This window comes from Melopsittacus undulatus, chromosome 1, assembly GCF_012275295.1.
Source record: "Melopsittacus undulatus isolate bMelUnd1 chromosome 1, bMelUnd1.mat.Z, whole genome shotgun sequence".
NCBI classification, from domain to species: domain Eukaryota; kingdom Metazoa; phylum Chordata; class Aves; order Psittaciformes; family Psittaculidae; genus Melopsittacus; species Melopsittacus undulatus.
The window spans coordinates 20,392,824-20,408,485 of NC_047527.1; the positions used below are offsets into that span (position 1 = coordinate 20,392,824).

General features: G+C 36.1%; 1 protein-coding gene across 21 annotated transcripts in view; it reads right to left on the minus strand.

Moving 5' to 3' along the window:
• RIMS2 (regulating synaptic membrane exocytosis 2) overlaps positions 1–15,662 on the minus strand; it is a 443,898-nt gene that overhangs the window by 48,825 nt on the left and 379,411 nt on the right. The gene's annotated exons all lie outside the window — the stretch shown is intronic.

A 15,662-nucleotide genomic window follows, 5' to 3' on the forward strand; every position in this document is an offset into this window, starting at 1 on the left:
ATAGAAAATATTTCTATTTCAGTCAAATTCTCACAGAGAACTTAGATCTTTATTATTTTGTTCAGTACAGTGCACCTCACTAAAAAGTCCCATGAGATATAGTCTCAGACAATCCACAAAACAGTGGAAAATTTCTGGAAACAAAGGGAAATTATTTTGTGCTAAATCGCCAGTATGTAAAGGTTAACAATTTTTAGCCAATGTTTATTTTTTTTAAACAGATTTTAAAAAACTTGCAAAGACTATTCCTGGAGCTCCAGTGTAAATTTTAGTGGGTATAGTCATACTCCTTTCCCCTTACCTACAATGGCCTGAATCTATTTAAAAAAACAAAGGTTTTATTGCTTCTTCATGAAGTTGTTACAATATATGTTCTGTTGGTAAAAACTTATCTATGGAATTAATGCAGTGTCCTCAAACGCAGAGGGATAACTGAATCTCTTCTCACTGATTCAAGGGGATTTGGGATGAGGCATCAGATTTCGAACAACAGTGCAACTATTTAAGGTATCTGAGAGGTACCCGTAAAGTGCTCCGCTCTTAGTTGATAGCTGCCTGTACAAAATGGCACAAAATGTTTGGATATAAGCCACAACCCAGAGGAAAATGTGAGAGCTAGTTTATAGAAAAAAAAAACAACATCAAGACAAAAAAATATTGAGTGTTCTTCTCAAGGAAGTTATAAATGTGAAGGAGAATGAAAGTTTGGATCAACAGATGGAGAGGCACTAAATGAGGCTGAAAAAGAGCCATACTAGCCTTGCCTGGACAAACAATACCAAAAGACTGGAACACAGTGGTAACTTGAAAGTTTTTTTCTTGTTCCTTTTTAACTCTCTCTGGCATTATACGTTAGTGCATACTAACTCATGTTGGTACATTTATTAGTAAGGAAGGAGTGGGATAGGATGTGGGTAAAGAGGAAGGAAGGAAGACAAAAAATTAGGATCTGCATTTCGGTGTCCTTTTAGCGCTATGGTAACTTACCAGGATAATATCACCTGCTGTATTTTCTTTCAAACTATCACTGTTAGGGCTTGCTTCCCAGAAACAAGATGTCACAGAAGCTATTTCTCATGAACAACACTACTTTGCATATAAGAAATACTAGAGATCTAGAAGGAACAGTGGTAGGAAAAGCTAGTATCATCAACCTGATCTTTTGCAAAATCAGGAAATTAGAGCCCCTTAACCAGTAGTACTATTTTGAACCCAAGTTCCTTAAGGAAATATGATTATTGTGACTTTGTTTTCTGTCTGGTCTCTTTTGAGTATTTTATAAAATTAGTTAAAATTTTACACAGAAGCAGAGAACTAGAGCTATTTACTTTCTAAAACTGTTTTGAAAACAGATCCCTGGAGAGAGATCTTGTGAATGTCCTTTTGGGAAAGCCTGTAGCGTAAGTCATTACAGAATCTCTGTTATTTCATGTAGGAGCTCATTTGCACATATGTACTGATAAGTAACAGTTTTACTACTTAAAGAACAGCCTGTTCCAATGATCTATTTTTCAAGAAATATTCCAGCAAATCAGTGTGTTCCTGTCATATAGAAAATAGTAATTATGGCATTGCTTTATAAGCAATATTAACATTTAAGAAAGGTCTTATATCATAGCAGTGAAACAGAAATACTCTGTTTTCTCATAAAACAAACAAACAAAAAAACTTGAGGAGAAAGTGCCCATTTCCTGAATCTAATGTGCCTTTGAGCTGCTTCATGTGTCATTTTCCAAGAAGTATAATTCTATTTAAGAGCAATGGATTACAACAATTACCCTTATTAAAGAATTCAATGTGTTTAAAAAGGTTGGCATTCAAACAAAGTTGCTATAATTTCACTGTGAGATTAACTATGAAAGTACTATGCATTACAAAAATTTGCTCCTTGGCTGCTGTCTAAAGGCTCTATATAACAAAATGAAGTTTTGCTGTGTACACCTGCCAACAGTAAGGTAGATTTCATTCTGCCACATTCTTTTGATCAACCTGGAATAGTAGGAAAGAGAATTCAAATAAGGAAGAGGGGCTTTACATTTAGATTTGTATGCATTACCAAATACTAGTACACATGGCTAATGAAAGTTCATTCACAAAACTGTATTTTTTTTCCTGTAGATTTCTAAAAATATTTGCTTTAATTAAAGGTTTGGGGTTTTTACTCTCTCTCTTTAAAAGCAGCATAAAAGATCCCTTTGTTATGCTCCCAGCTAGCAACCAGCCCCTGGAGAAAGCGATCCCATAGCAGTGGCTTTATATTTTCTCAATTTCTCTCTCAAAAAAAAAAAAACCCTTTGAGGAATAAGTACTAATAATTAGTATCATAAGAGTATATTAAGTGTCATAAAAGCGTAAGAGAGTTCTGAGTGTCTTATAGTGCCTCATAGTAAATCTGAAGTGGTGATGAGCTTCCTTCATCAGCACTCTGAACCTTTTCTGGCCAGACCCTCACTCACTAGTTATTCTTGGTATATGCTTATTATCATCACCAATGATGCTACCCTTATACCCAGTCTGCTTTTTGACAGTGTAAAAAAATAATTATTCTCAGCATAACTGGATGTTGTATGTCAGGTTTACTTCTTTTCTGAGATAACAAAAAGATGGACTTCAGAGTAAAATAGAGTAAATCCTACCACCTTTTCTCTTAACAGGAATCAGAAATTACTGGAAGTTTCCTTTATATGTACACAAATGCAATCACACACATCCAGTTAAGTATGTACAACAATATTTTAAAAGTGACATTAAATAAAAGTAATTTCTGAGATGATAGGAGTCAATGACTAAATATACACTAAAAACAGTGTTCTCAAGGTGCCTTATGAGATATTAAACTGAAAAATATCCTCTGCAAAGACCATATGTATCCAGATGGGGGAAAAAGAAATAAAAGAATCAACTATGCTTGTCCCAATAACATGTACATAATGTCATAATAGCCACTCTTTACTAGAATCAAGAAAAGAACAAATAATCACAGAACCCCAGCTGTGTGGCAGCCCACAGAGTACAGCAATATCAGATGGAAGATGGCAGCCAGGTTGCTGACTTTTGCTTAAGGAGCCAAGCCAGGGTGATGGGCAAAGCTTACATGGGAGTGAAACGTCCTGCATTACTCCTAAATCCAGGAAACTACCTGAAGACACCAAGAACTGCAGACAGATCTCTGTCTATGTAAGTATCTAGTTAGATACTTCAATTTTCCAGTGAACAGAGAAAAAGGATAATTCTCTACTCAGTCCTCCACTTCAGTCACTTGCTGTTCTAGTTTTTCTCAGTTGTGAGAAGTAACTTTGCATACCATTCCTAAAATATAGCATTTCTCTGTAATCACTTCACAAACAAGCAGAGGGGTACTCAAATGCAAGGTAAATAACTAGCAACATCTTAACAGCTAAGTGTAAAATACACCCTAAACTCTGATCATCAATTATAGAATCATAGACTCATAGAATAGTTAGGGTTGGAAAGGACCTTAAGATCATCATCATCATCAATGAAAACAGTCTACTTAAAGCAAACTTAAGAGAGATGTTAAGTATTTTTGTACTTTACCAAGTGATAACTATTCCAGATAGGGTCAAGTTGGGCATTTCAGCTTCCTATGTATTTTACACTGCACTTTCTTAACTTTAACTGTGGCCACCCACACTATGCATAAATTTGAGAGGAACAGTTTTCAAACATAAAGCAGAAGTTCTTCAAAATGAACATGAGACAACAAACAAGATTTGTTCTTCAAAACAAATAAGGCATTAGAAATGAGAGTAAGATACTCATAAATATTTGTAATTTAAAGCCAATGATGGAGTTTAAAAACTCTAAGAAACATATATTTTTCTTAAAATTATACTATGCTAGCCAACTGAGAGCAGTCAGACTGACAGACATCTATGGCAGGAAATTTAATATGGTCCTTATCATCATTGAAGACCCCTGTTCCATACCTATAGTAGTTAATAAAATGGCTTAGGTCTGTCCTCTGACCATGACAGCCTGCACACATCAGCTAGCTTACATCTTTCCCAAAACAGGTTTTTCTCAGGCATGTTGCCCAAAGGAAACAACCTGACCCATCCTATCTCCTGAATAGTACCTGGGCTGAATCAGGGACACCTTATTGGTGTGTCCAGCACAAAGCTATGCCAAGGACAGAAATTTTTTAAACAATACAGATGATCAAGATTATGTCTTGTCCCTCTCTAATTTACTGGTACAGACATAGCCTTAGATTCATTGATAATACTATGAATCTCAGATTGTTTTCAAATTCTGATCTCTAGTAGGCCAATTCTCACTCATAAGCTTTTTCTGAATACTTTCAGAGAAAAACAGCAAGAAAGTACAAATCTGCTGGCCATACATAGCTTTCCAGAAAATGCAGTTTGATATTTTTGGATTTTTTGAAGGCATTAATCTTCAAGATCTGTTTGCAGAGACCCAGTTCAAAACAGGGAGTGCAATTATTCTTTGGGATCAGTTATGCTCTCAAGGTATTCCAGACTCCTATTATAGCAGATAATCAGTAACTACCTCGTTTTTTCTCCACATTTTGACAATATCTGTGCTGAATTACAGAAAGATTAGAAAACATTGTCAAAGAACTCTCACAGAGTATAATTCCTAGGACTGGCTACTTGGAAAATGATCCTTTCTGGAGCTGATGCATAGACAGAGGGGAATGCCACAGAGTACCTACGGAAATCCTCATAGAAGGGAGGTAGAGAAGTAGATCTCATAAGGAGATCTTAGCTTTAGTCTTGGTATCTCCTGCCTTATATAGACTATTTCCTTGATATCTGACCAAAAGGTAAGCAACTGTTTGTAAGGTCCAGGATAAGGAAAGGGAAGATTTCACGTCTGCCAGCTCAACATAAGTCCCAGGAACACCAGCTGTGTAGCTTAGCTAGTAACTTGACAAGTGAACAGTCATTTCCCATAACCCATAACTGCTACCCAGTATTTCCTCTTGTCCCTTTCTGCTTTTCCTTCCATCATCTTCCTCACTAACATACTGAAAAGAGGTATTTTGTGTTGGTAGATGTAGAAAAGCTTCCTTTTCCATCTGCACTAACCTGGTAAGTTGACATGACATCAGGAGGAGCTCTGCAGGAGTAAAATACTGCTAAAGTTCTATTAAACTGACTTTTAAATCAGCCCCTGGCCCTTAAACATAACAGTCCAAGGCAGAAAGCAGCACAGGGAGCCATGCAGAATCTTTATAACCAATGACTATGTAATCGCTAGTAAATTACAAATACCGCTTATTCCACAAAGAATAAATGAAAATTATATTTTATCCATTTCTAAGTGAGACTGCAATTATGAAAATCTTGATTTTTTTTCCCCCTTACCAACAATAGCACTTCAATAAAACCAGTGTTATGAAGCACAGGCAGTTTTCTAATTTACAATATTATTAGTATTTTTACATGCAAAAGAGAAGATATCAGTATTTTCCATTGTACTGTATATTGTTCATGGGAATTTTGAGGATTTTCTTTGTCATTTTTACAGCAGAATTGGAAATGAAAATATGTAATCTTGTTGTTCTGTCAAAAGTGTATGTGTTTGAGTATCAGGTTTACTCTTACGTCCTTTAGTGGATCTTACAGGTTTGTTTTTTTTCCCAGTGCAAAGTCGAAATCACTACTTTCCTGTCATTTAGCTGAGTTCTCTCGTAACAATCCCTAAAGAAAATGAAACACCTGCAGTAGTAAAAATGCACTTTGCCAAGTGTGGAGTACAGCTGTGTGCAGTGATGTCCTAGGGAAAGTATTTTAACAATTTTTCAATCATTGTAATAGATATTTCCAAATACATGTCTTTTGTGAGACTGGAAGACCCACTGAAGACTTTGTTTACAGCTTTTTACAAGCAGGAAAGGAACTTTCATGCCATTTTTAATACACCTCTGAACTCAATTGGAGAGGCTCTCATTTCATTAATTTGCTCAAGAAATTTAACAAAAAAAGCATGATAGGGACAGCTGTGGTGTAAGAAATAACATTTCCATGGGAACAATGCTTCCAGACAATGCACACACTCATCTGCCAGTTCACATAAAAGAAAGACATTGCAGGTTTGAAATTATAATGACTTAGTCTCCTGAGATTCACTTGGCAAAAACTATCAAGTTAATTCATTTGTGATACAAATCTCTAATACCTACTGGCCTGACTTAATTATTAGGTTTATTTTATTGAAATTGTAAAAATCAAGTTGGCAGGAAACAATAAAGTGGTGATTATACTGTGTTTTGTTATGTATATTACTATTCAAGGAAAACTTGTGTGTGCATTTCAAAATAAAGTAACAATACTTTTATATGAAGTGTCTGTTTCAAAGCTCTCTTTCATTACAAACCAGAATTACCTCACCTGTTACAGTCCATAGTTTGACTTAAACTGTATCTTCCCCACTCTGATAGATAGAAAGCTCTGAACACTGCTTTATTATTACAAATTACTAGATGTATACTTTTTTCCATATCATACCTAGTGTTTGTGTGTGTTTTTTAATAGGACTAAAATGCAAAATTGTTTGGGGTCAGGCCATTGAACTACTTCAGAACATAATCACATAAATGAGTGATGCAGAAAAAACACCATAACAGATAACTGTTTCTGAATACTAGCTGTTGATAATAAACTTATGATAAACTTTCAAATTTCCCTTTGCAAGGTTACAGAGAAGATTTAATATTCGGCTAACAGTAGTGAATATCTTTGCAGAAATAATTACTTTTGAGACAGTGGACTAAGCCAGCCATTTACTATGTGTGAAAACAAAAGACAGTTACCAACAAGACTAGCTGAGGTCTAAAATTCTTGCATTAGTCAGCTTTCCTATTCATATGTAAATAAAAGCAGTAAATATGAGCTCTGAAGGCTTGGCAATTAATTAAGTACATTCCAAACAAAGGCAGAGGTTGTTTTGAGCAACATCCAAAATCTTTGAGATCAGAAAGCATTTTCTTTAATCCAGCCTGGCAAAGAAGCAGTTGCATTTGTAAAAATAGGTTAACAACTGGCTTGCCAAATTAAAACCCACTGTGAGCAACCAGATTTAACTGAGAGTGTCCTTACAGAAACGCACATAGTATGTACTTAACCTGAAAGTTAAATTTTATGTGCTTATTCACACATACTGTTGAATTACAGTCTTCCTACAGAAATGGAAGAGAAGGGTAATTCTGTTTTCTGTATTAACATTGCTGACTAACTCACAAGCTATACTGCAAACTTGCTTAGTGCTGCCCAGATTTGTTCCCTGAAGGGCAGAAAAGAACTCTATGAAATAAAAAGCTATCAGTGGTTTGATGAACCAAACTTTAAATCCACTCATCTCCAAGACTTAAAATCATTAGAGAAATAATGTAAAATCAAGTTGGGAAAGTAAGAAAAATTTCAGACTTGAAGGCAGAAATGCTCAAAAATATATAGAGGTAAGAGACATCATGAATTGCCTCAGGGTAAGAGGAACCATGATTTAACTTTACTTGCAAAACTGCAATTAGTTATATGGAAGACTTTCTTAGAGAACACACTGACAATTAGAAAACGCTGGAAGACAGACATGAAGGAACTGGATGTGCTACTGTGACATTACATTAAAGGGAAAATCACATAATACACAGGGAAAAGCCAGATGTCCTGAAAGGACTTTATTTAAAAAAATACCTGTAGTCAAAATGGATTTCACTATAGCTTCATCTGCACTTCACTCACGAAAGACTGGATTGCTTTGATTAGTACTGTATGTGTATGCTCATGCTTGTTGTACTGCTTATGTGTATGTGTATGTCAGTGGGCAGCTAAGGAACAAAGTAACTGATATCTCCTTCATTCCTTATAAATTCAGGTTGCTTGAGGACTCCAAAAAATCAGGGTCAGAATAGGCACTGCTAACATCTCACAAACGTATAGCATCTTTCAGAATCAATCTTCTGGGACTGAGAGATAAATGGACACGAGCAAGAGCTCTGAAGCCATAATTACCTCTACCAAAGAAACATTATCTGGGACATCATGATCTTGCCTGTCTGACTTCTGTCACTTTGACAAAATGACTTTGAGTCACATTGGGCCTCTGGGGGAAATTAGAAAAGCATACAGAAAAATTAAAATCATCATAAAAAGAAAATGTGAGGAAACATGGCTTACACCTGCTGAACATAAATCTCTGAACTTTGTTTTTCTGACCTGGGGAGGACCGGTCTATGGTCAGAACTCCCTGATGAGGCAAGGTGCATCTTGCACATCATGCTTGTTGGAGCAAAAGTTCCTTTTGTTTACCATAGGCCTCCATAGTAATCATGCTCATGTTATGACTATGATCTGGGAAGTGCTGGGATCACAGAGGTATTTGTAGGGAAATATATTGGCTATTTCTTACTAGGGGCCACCTCATGACCCATCTCCTAGCTTGTTTAGGTAGCACGTTATGGACTTCTTAGACTAAGATAAGTATGAACACCATGTGGGTAGAGTGACAGTACTAAAACTGTTCAGATGCTTGGTGAAATAACATTAAAATCAGCTAGATGGGAAATGGCAAACCACTGGAGCATCATCTTAGCATAGGTGTTAAGTACACAATAGTCACAACAGCACTGGGTCTCTTACCCTTGGTTAAAATAAAATACTCGCGAGATGAGTCCAGCAATGTGTTTCAAATGCACTGGCACAAACCCAATAAGTATGTTTTAGAAATACTTTTATGAAGTAACAGGAAGGAGTTTATGTTTGGTTTTAGAAGGCTAAGTGATAAGCTTATTAATTATTTTTAATGAAGTACATTTAGAGGAATCAGAACATGAACTGTATTAATTTTGCAGAATCTTTTAGTTTTTCTATTAAAATAATGCTCAGGTAAAAATAATGAAAACATATAGCACTAAGAACCACATAATCATAATATCAAAAAAAAAGAAATGCCTGATGAGCTTCAATATTCAGCTCCTTGGGTTTTGATCAGTTTCTACCCCACCCTTAGTTGCTGCTATTGCAGACCTGTTGTGTTCAATCATATGCAAAAACTGATAAAAAAGTCTATTGAAGAATTTATGATTCCACCTGGTTTTAAATATCTTCAGAAAATGAGTCTTTTTTAAACACTTTTTTAATTTAGAAGTGAAAAACCTAATTTCAACATTTGTATTTGCTTCAAATCCTCATTTTGATTTTTCTCTTCATTCCTGCATGTCTACAGGGTTTTCCATCTGCACTTCTTGTATTTTGTTTTTTATTTAAACTACTGATGAACTGTTTTTAAATAACTTTCAGTAACAGGAGTACATCAGCGCTTTGTGCATCACAGGTCAGATCTGACTCAATAGAGCTTAAAATGCAGGCTGCATTTCCTGGAAAGGGATCAGTCTCAATGATATTGTGTTGCTGTCAAAGAAAATATATCCAAATTTCCTGCTGGGCACCATATATCAAAGCTGCAGGCTGTCTCAATTGAGGTATTTTCACTGTTCACCTGTTAATAATGTGCACTTCCAAATTCATTAATTTATTATTTCCCAACAGATCAAAATAAGTTTACTAGCTGTAAAGGAGTCTATACATCTTTTGCATTTACTCCAAAATAGCAGGAAAAAATGAGTCTCTAGGATTTGATAGATGGTGACAAATAACTTAGAAACAGGTGAATTTGATAGATTTATTAAATGATTTGTATTCTACTCTCAGTACAGATTTCAGAACAAGTATATGAATTCATATAATTCTTTTCTGAATCACTGATATTTTGGACCCTTTTCAGTAATATATTTCCAGAAGTCACAGGTAATTTTGTTCTGTATGTCATCTACAAAAGTGTAGAAATCCAAATGGTCAAATTATCGATGGTGTGTGTTGCTACAGACTCAGCAGCTATATGAATTTATGACTTTTTGAAGACTTGCCTTACTCTGGAATACTAAAGCTGAAAAGTTTACATCCAAAAGGGGTGGCTTCAAATCTGGGCTTCAAATGGGTCAAGAATTTGCTAACAGACTCTACTCAACCCAATAATACTAATGCAATTATACTGAAAAGAAAAAGTTTATTTTAAGTCCTTTAATTTCAGAGATTTGCAACAGGGAAACAGCTTTCTGCTTATTTAGTCAGAAGTAAGCAGAAGGTTATGTTAGAGGAACACAAAGTTGCTGCTTTTTGTATAAGGACTCTGTCTATTACATATTATATATTATATATATTATATATAATATATATATTCAATGATCAGTGTTGGGACAGGTCTTGGTCAACATCTTTGTTGGTGACCTGGACAGTGGGATTGAGTGCTCCCTCATCAAGTTTGCCAATGATACCAAGTTGTGTGGTTAAACAACGACACCATGCTAAGTGCAAGGTCCTACACCTGGGTAGGAGCAATCCCAGGCACAGCTACAGGCTGGGAAAGGGGGGTGGAACTAGATGATCTTAAGGTCCTTTACAACTCTAATTATTCTATGATTCTATGATTCCAAATTACAGTGGGTGAACCTGTCTGTGTGTCTGGGTGTCCACTTGTCTCTATCTATCTATCTATCTATCTATCTATCTATCTATCATCTATCATTACTGGTAGCAAAGACTGCCTGTACTGCAGCTGTGCTAAATGATTGATCATGCAGTGGGAAATGTCTCATGCTACAGCTTTCCCTTAAAACCATATGGCCTTATTTGGCTAGAAAGGTTAGGCACAATTAAGTTCTCTCATCTAGCAGTGCAGTTGGAGCAATCATTATAATAATTCTGAAATAGCTTTAAGAAACCAAACAGCATATGCACACTGAAAATGGATTCCCAGTCTGAGCTACAGTTTTTGATATTTTTACCAGAATACAGATTTTCAAAACCAGTTATTGGTTTCCACTCCAAGGAGCTTGCACAGACTGCATCAACACGCTTTTTCATCCAGCTTTGCAAAACACTGTGTTTAACTGGCAATAGCTGCAATCACAGTGGAAGGCTCATAAAAACTGAAATACTAGATTACAATATAATGAAAAGCTAAGAAACAAACACTCATCAGGAATCAGTTTTAAAACCTGGAAGTTAAATTCTTTAAAGATTTTTTTTTTACTGAATGACACAAAAAAGAACTAAAGTGAATTTGAAATGAATCTTTAAACGCAAGAAGGGAAGGGGCATAGGGAGCATGAAGAAGCATTAGGAAGATAAAAAGGTTTGTACCTGAAGAAATCTATTACTTAAAACTACATCCTGCACTCCATTTGATGTGTCCTCAAGTGCCTCTGCAAATTTACATCCTAGCTGACTTTTTCTACCACAAGTTCTCTCTCCTCAGTTTGTCATCTTTCTACTTAACCAGCTCCATTTCTTCAGCTGTCCTTTAGCAGTCACTTTCTTCACACATGATGTCATCGATTTCTTCCAATACATAGCAAAACACACGACCAATTCTTTTGTGCTGTCCCTGCATTCTCCTCTTTATAAATTTCTTTTCCCTTGCTCCTGTCATGAATGCAGGAATTTCTCACTGGATCTTCCTCAACTGTTTGATTTGATGCTATTTCTGATCTCCTTTTCTCCCACACCTCCTTCTTTATTCTTACCTCTAGCCACCTGGTCGTCACTGGCTTTTTCCCCAAATCACAGAAACATGCTTTAGCATATCCCTCTAGAAAGTAACACAGAAACTCGTCTTGCTTTCATCACTTCTGCAACTACAGTCACATCTCTGGGCAACTTATGCCAGTGCTCAGTCGCCCTCACAGTAAGGAAGTTATTAAATTCAGATGGAACTTCTTGTGTTTTAGTTTATGCCTGTTGCCTCTCACCCTATTGCCTGACACCACGGAAGAGTCTTTAAACCAGTTGTACATAATTCATCTTATTTTCCAGTATTTTAGCAGTTGTACCCTATCACATTTATCTTCTCACATTAAAGACTGAAAGATCAACTCCTGCTGCTCATCATATTTGTCCTATCATCCATTTGACATATTTTTAGTAAGCACCTCATGTTTTTCCACATTGCCTCTAATGCTTGAAAAGAGCTCTCCAGAAACACTCATAAAGCTACCTTGTATTTTTAATTTAAATCAACCCTGATGTCAAGCTGTCCCCAGCCCAGTATGGTAACCAGCTCCTGTCATGTGGAACACCACTTCTCCTGTTTTTCTGTCTCTGGACTCCTACATCATTTCATGACAGACTCGTATGTGCTTGGAACAGAGGTTGAATTTTTATTCTGTATTTCAACAGTGTGTGTAGAACAGTGAAACCCTGCTCTGTCATTACAGTTGCTGTGTATTCATATGATAAAGCAAAATTGTCATGACAATCAGAATTAGGATACCTTAGGATTAATATTTAAAAATATGCTAAGGAAAGTCAAGATTTAGAGCAGTCTTAAACAGATTCCCTGCAATAGAAGTGATGAATTCCCACATATTAGCCCTAAGAGGGTTTTTTTTTGTTCCTGACATCATCAGGGAGCTGGAACACAAAATAACATCAGGGAACTGTACATAAGGAATCCTTAAAAATCACAACAAGGAAGCTTGATCCATGCTTTCTGTTTACTAACATGTACTGCCAAGAAAGAACATAATTATGTTTTCCCTATAGGTCAACCTTATGCCAAGGTTTAGTTTTACAAGGTTTAATGAAGGCAAAATCTGATGCTGCAGTTATTTCTGCCAAAAAAGATTTATTGATTTATTGTGTTCCAGTGCTCCAAAAGCTAATGCAGTTTATTGCACTGAAGGACTCTTTAAAACAGGCATGGGATGAATCCATGATGGATATCTGTCTTTACAGCCATTTAAGTTACATTGAATCCCCCTATGATTTCAGCAGATTAAAGTCCTTAGTGTGACTATTACTGTAACTCATAAAGTATATAAGCACAGTGACATCAAGAGGCAGGATGTATCCTTAATGAGCTAATTTTTGATGGTGAGTTGACTGAGAGCAACCTCTGTGTTCCAGATTGTCCAGAGCAAAGGTGACCGCTGTTCAACTGAAGACGTACCTCTGAAGTAAAAATATATATTGAAAAATTCCATATGTAATGCAGACTTTCCTGATGCCCAAGATCTCAAAAACACAGATGATAATTAACTACTATTCTGTAATGCATGAACTGTCTGCTTTGGTTCTGTTGGGTTTCTCAAATACCATTGATGTTTAATTATTAAGTGATGCTTTGGTGATTGTGTCTGAAAACATTTTTTAGAAAGCTGAAGTCCTTAACTCTAAGTATCTTATAAATTGCCAAACAAGTAAGCAGAAGGTACCAAATTTACAACAACACTTAGGACTGATCCTGCTGCCAGGTTAGTCAACTGAATACATAACTGACAGTATTTCAATATGTTAATGATACATAACTATGTATGCATATATATATATATATGTATATATACACCTGTACCTGTACCTATACAGGACTAAATCTGTGCTGTTAGAAGAATGTTCAGAAATACTAAAAAGATGAGCACTTCTTGTAACGTAGGAAAGGAAGGCAGATAAACTTTCCTTTTTGTTCATAACTGACAGACTAAAAGTGGGCAAAATGGGCACAGCGGGAAACAAAAATAGAGGCTGATTTGTTGTGAACCAAAATCTAACACAAACAAAAGTCACTGCACAGCAGTCATTTTATAATATCTTGTTCTATCAAGCAGGGACTCCTGAACTTGTGCTGCTTCTTCCTGAAGGCAGAGAGCAGCTAACAAGCAGAGGAACAAGCTGGCACGGGAAACAAGAAGTTGTTACTGAAAGAGAACTTTACTTTCTGTGAGGGACTGCATTTTTGCTGAAGAATAACCTGAGTGATAGCTGGAAACCAGAAATAAGGTTATGCTTTTTGAGAAGCAGGACTTCCAGATCCATTAAACTTGTCATTCTTAATGAATGACTAGTAGGAGCCAGAAAAGAAAAAGATCTTTAAAATATCCTTTCCCAGACTTCCATTCAGTAGCTCCTGGAAGATGCATGCCAAGGCAGTGTTAAATGCAGCTGCTTCTAAACAACTGACTTTGCTGAACTCTAAAATGCACTCACAAGTGAAAGAATTCTGACACTCAATGTGTAAAAGCAGCAGTATGTCTATATTGGCCCATATCAGCCCAGAATGGACACTATGCCTCTTGATTCTCTTTTGGTATCACCTCTGCTTTGTGCATGTTCATGTGTGCGTGAATTTGCAGGCACATACACATGGAAATTGTAGCAAAGGAAGAAAGTGGATTGACATAGAGTGCTCTGTGTTTACTCTAATGTGCACGAGCATAGTTTTACAAGCATGTTATCTATAGGTAGTGCAAAACTAGCAGGTTTAAAGAAAGTAGTGTTTTCTGAGATTTTCTACCATTTTTGTGTAGGTGAGAAGGGGTTCAAAAGTATTCAGCAAACCTCAAACTAATTTTTTGCTAATGAAGAAGGAAGAAATACTGTCTTTCTCTTAATGCAAATTACATAGATTTTGCAATACAAAATATCACTTATTTACATTCAAAGTCAAGGTTTTGTGATAAAATGTATAAATCTAGAATATTATCTAATAAAACCAGCAAAAATCATGCTGAAGTGTTTCTGTACACAATACAGCAGCTGTGGCCTGTGACTCCTCCACAATACATCAACCCATGGCAGTTATTGGAACAACAAAAAAAGGGAAGACTTTGCTTATCCATGTCTATTGTCAAACAATATGCACATTTATCAGCCTACACAAAAAAGGTTTAAAAAATAAAATCCAAATTCTCTTCTTGAGTACTGCCAGAAATGAAAGTAAAGGTGGCTTTGAGATTGATACAACCCAATAAAAGTTTTTTCCCTGAAATAGTAAGTCGAGCAGGGAATATAACAAGGAATCTTAGAGTACCTGTTGTTTATTACAGTCAAACCCAAACTCTAGTCTGAACCAATTTAATAAATAGCATGTTGTATTTGCATGCACAATAATGAGTCAAGTTAGTGCACCAATTGGTATGCAGAAAAAGTTCACTGAAGTTGAGAGTGAAATTTGCTTAAATATGAAAGTGTCATAATTGAAAACAAAAAAAAAAAGCCACAGAGAACATAGACTATAAGCTAAGCAAAGGGAAAAAGAAAAGGCAGGGGGGAAGACAAGTAGGGTCATGGTACATGAGGAAGAAGAATAGGTCTATAGAAACAGAAGTACATTTTACCTGTCATCCTCTTTCCCTTCCTCAGCTTGGTCTTCTTGAGCTTTTTCATCATGCCCTGATCCTTTGATTTCCTCCTGATCACAGTTCTCTGCCACCTCTTGCCCTTCCCCTTTTTCATTAATTTCTTGCTCCTTTGCTTTTTCCTCCTCCTCCTCTTTTTCTTCCTCCTCAGGAAATACTCCATCTTGTTCATCCCCTTCCAGCCCTCCCTCTTTTTTCCCCTCTATATCCCTCGTGCTTCTGAAGTCAACAAATATTGACAAAAGCATGCAAAAGGAAAAAAGAAAAAAAAAAGATTATGGAGAAGAGCACGCATGAACTCAAAAGAAAGGAAATGCAAAAGAAATTAAATAAAAAGTAAAAGATGGAAGCAGTCATAACTTAAACCGTGCTGTCTAAAATTCCAGCATACACTACAGAACCATGGTATGTTTTCTTAGGACAGTCTCTAAGTCCTTCTTCAAATAAAAGTTGCATGGCAATACATCACATTTAGAAA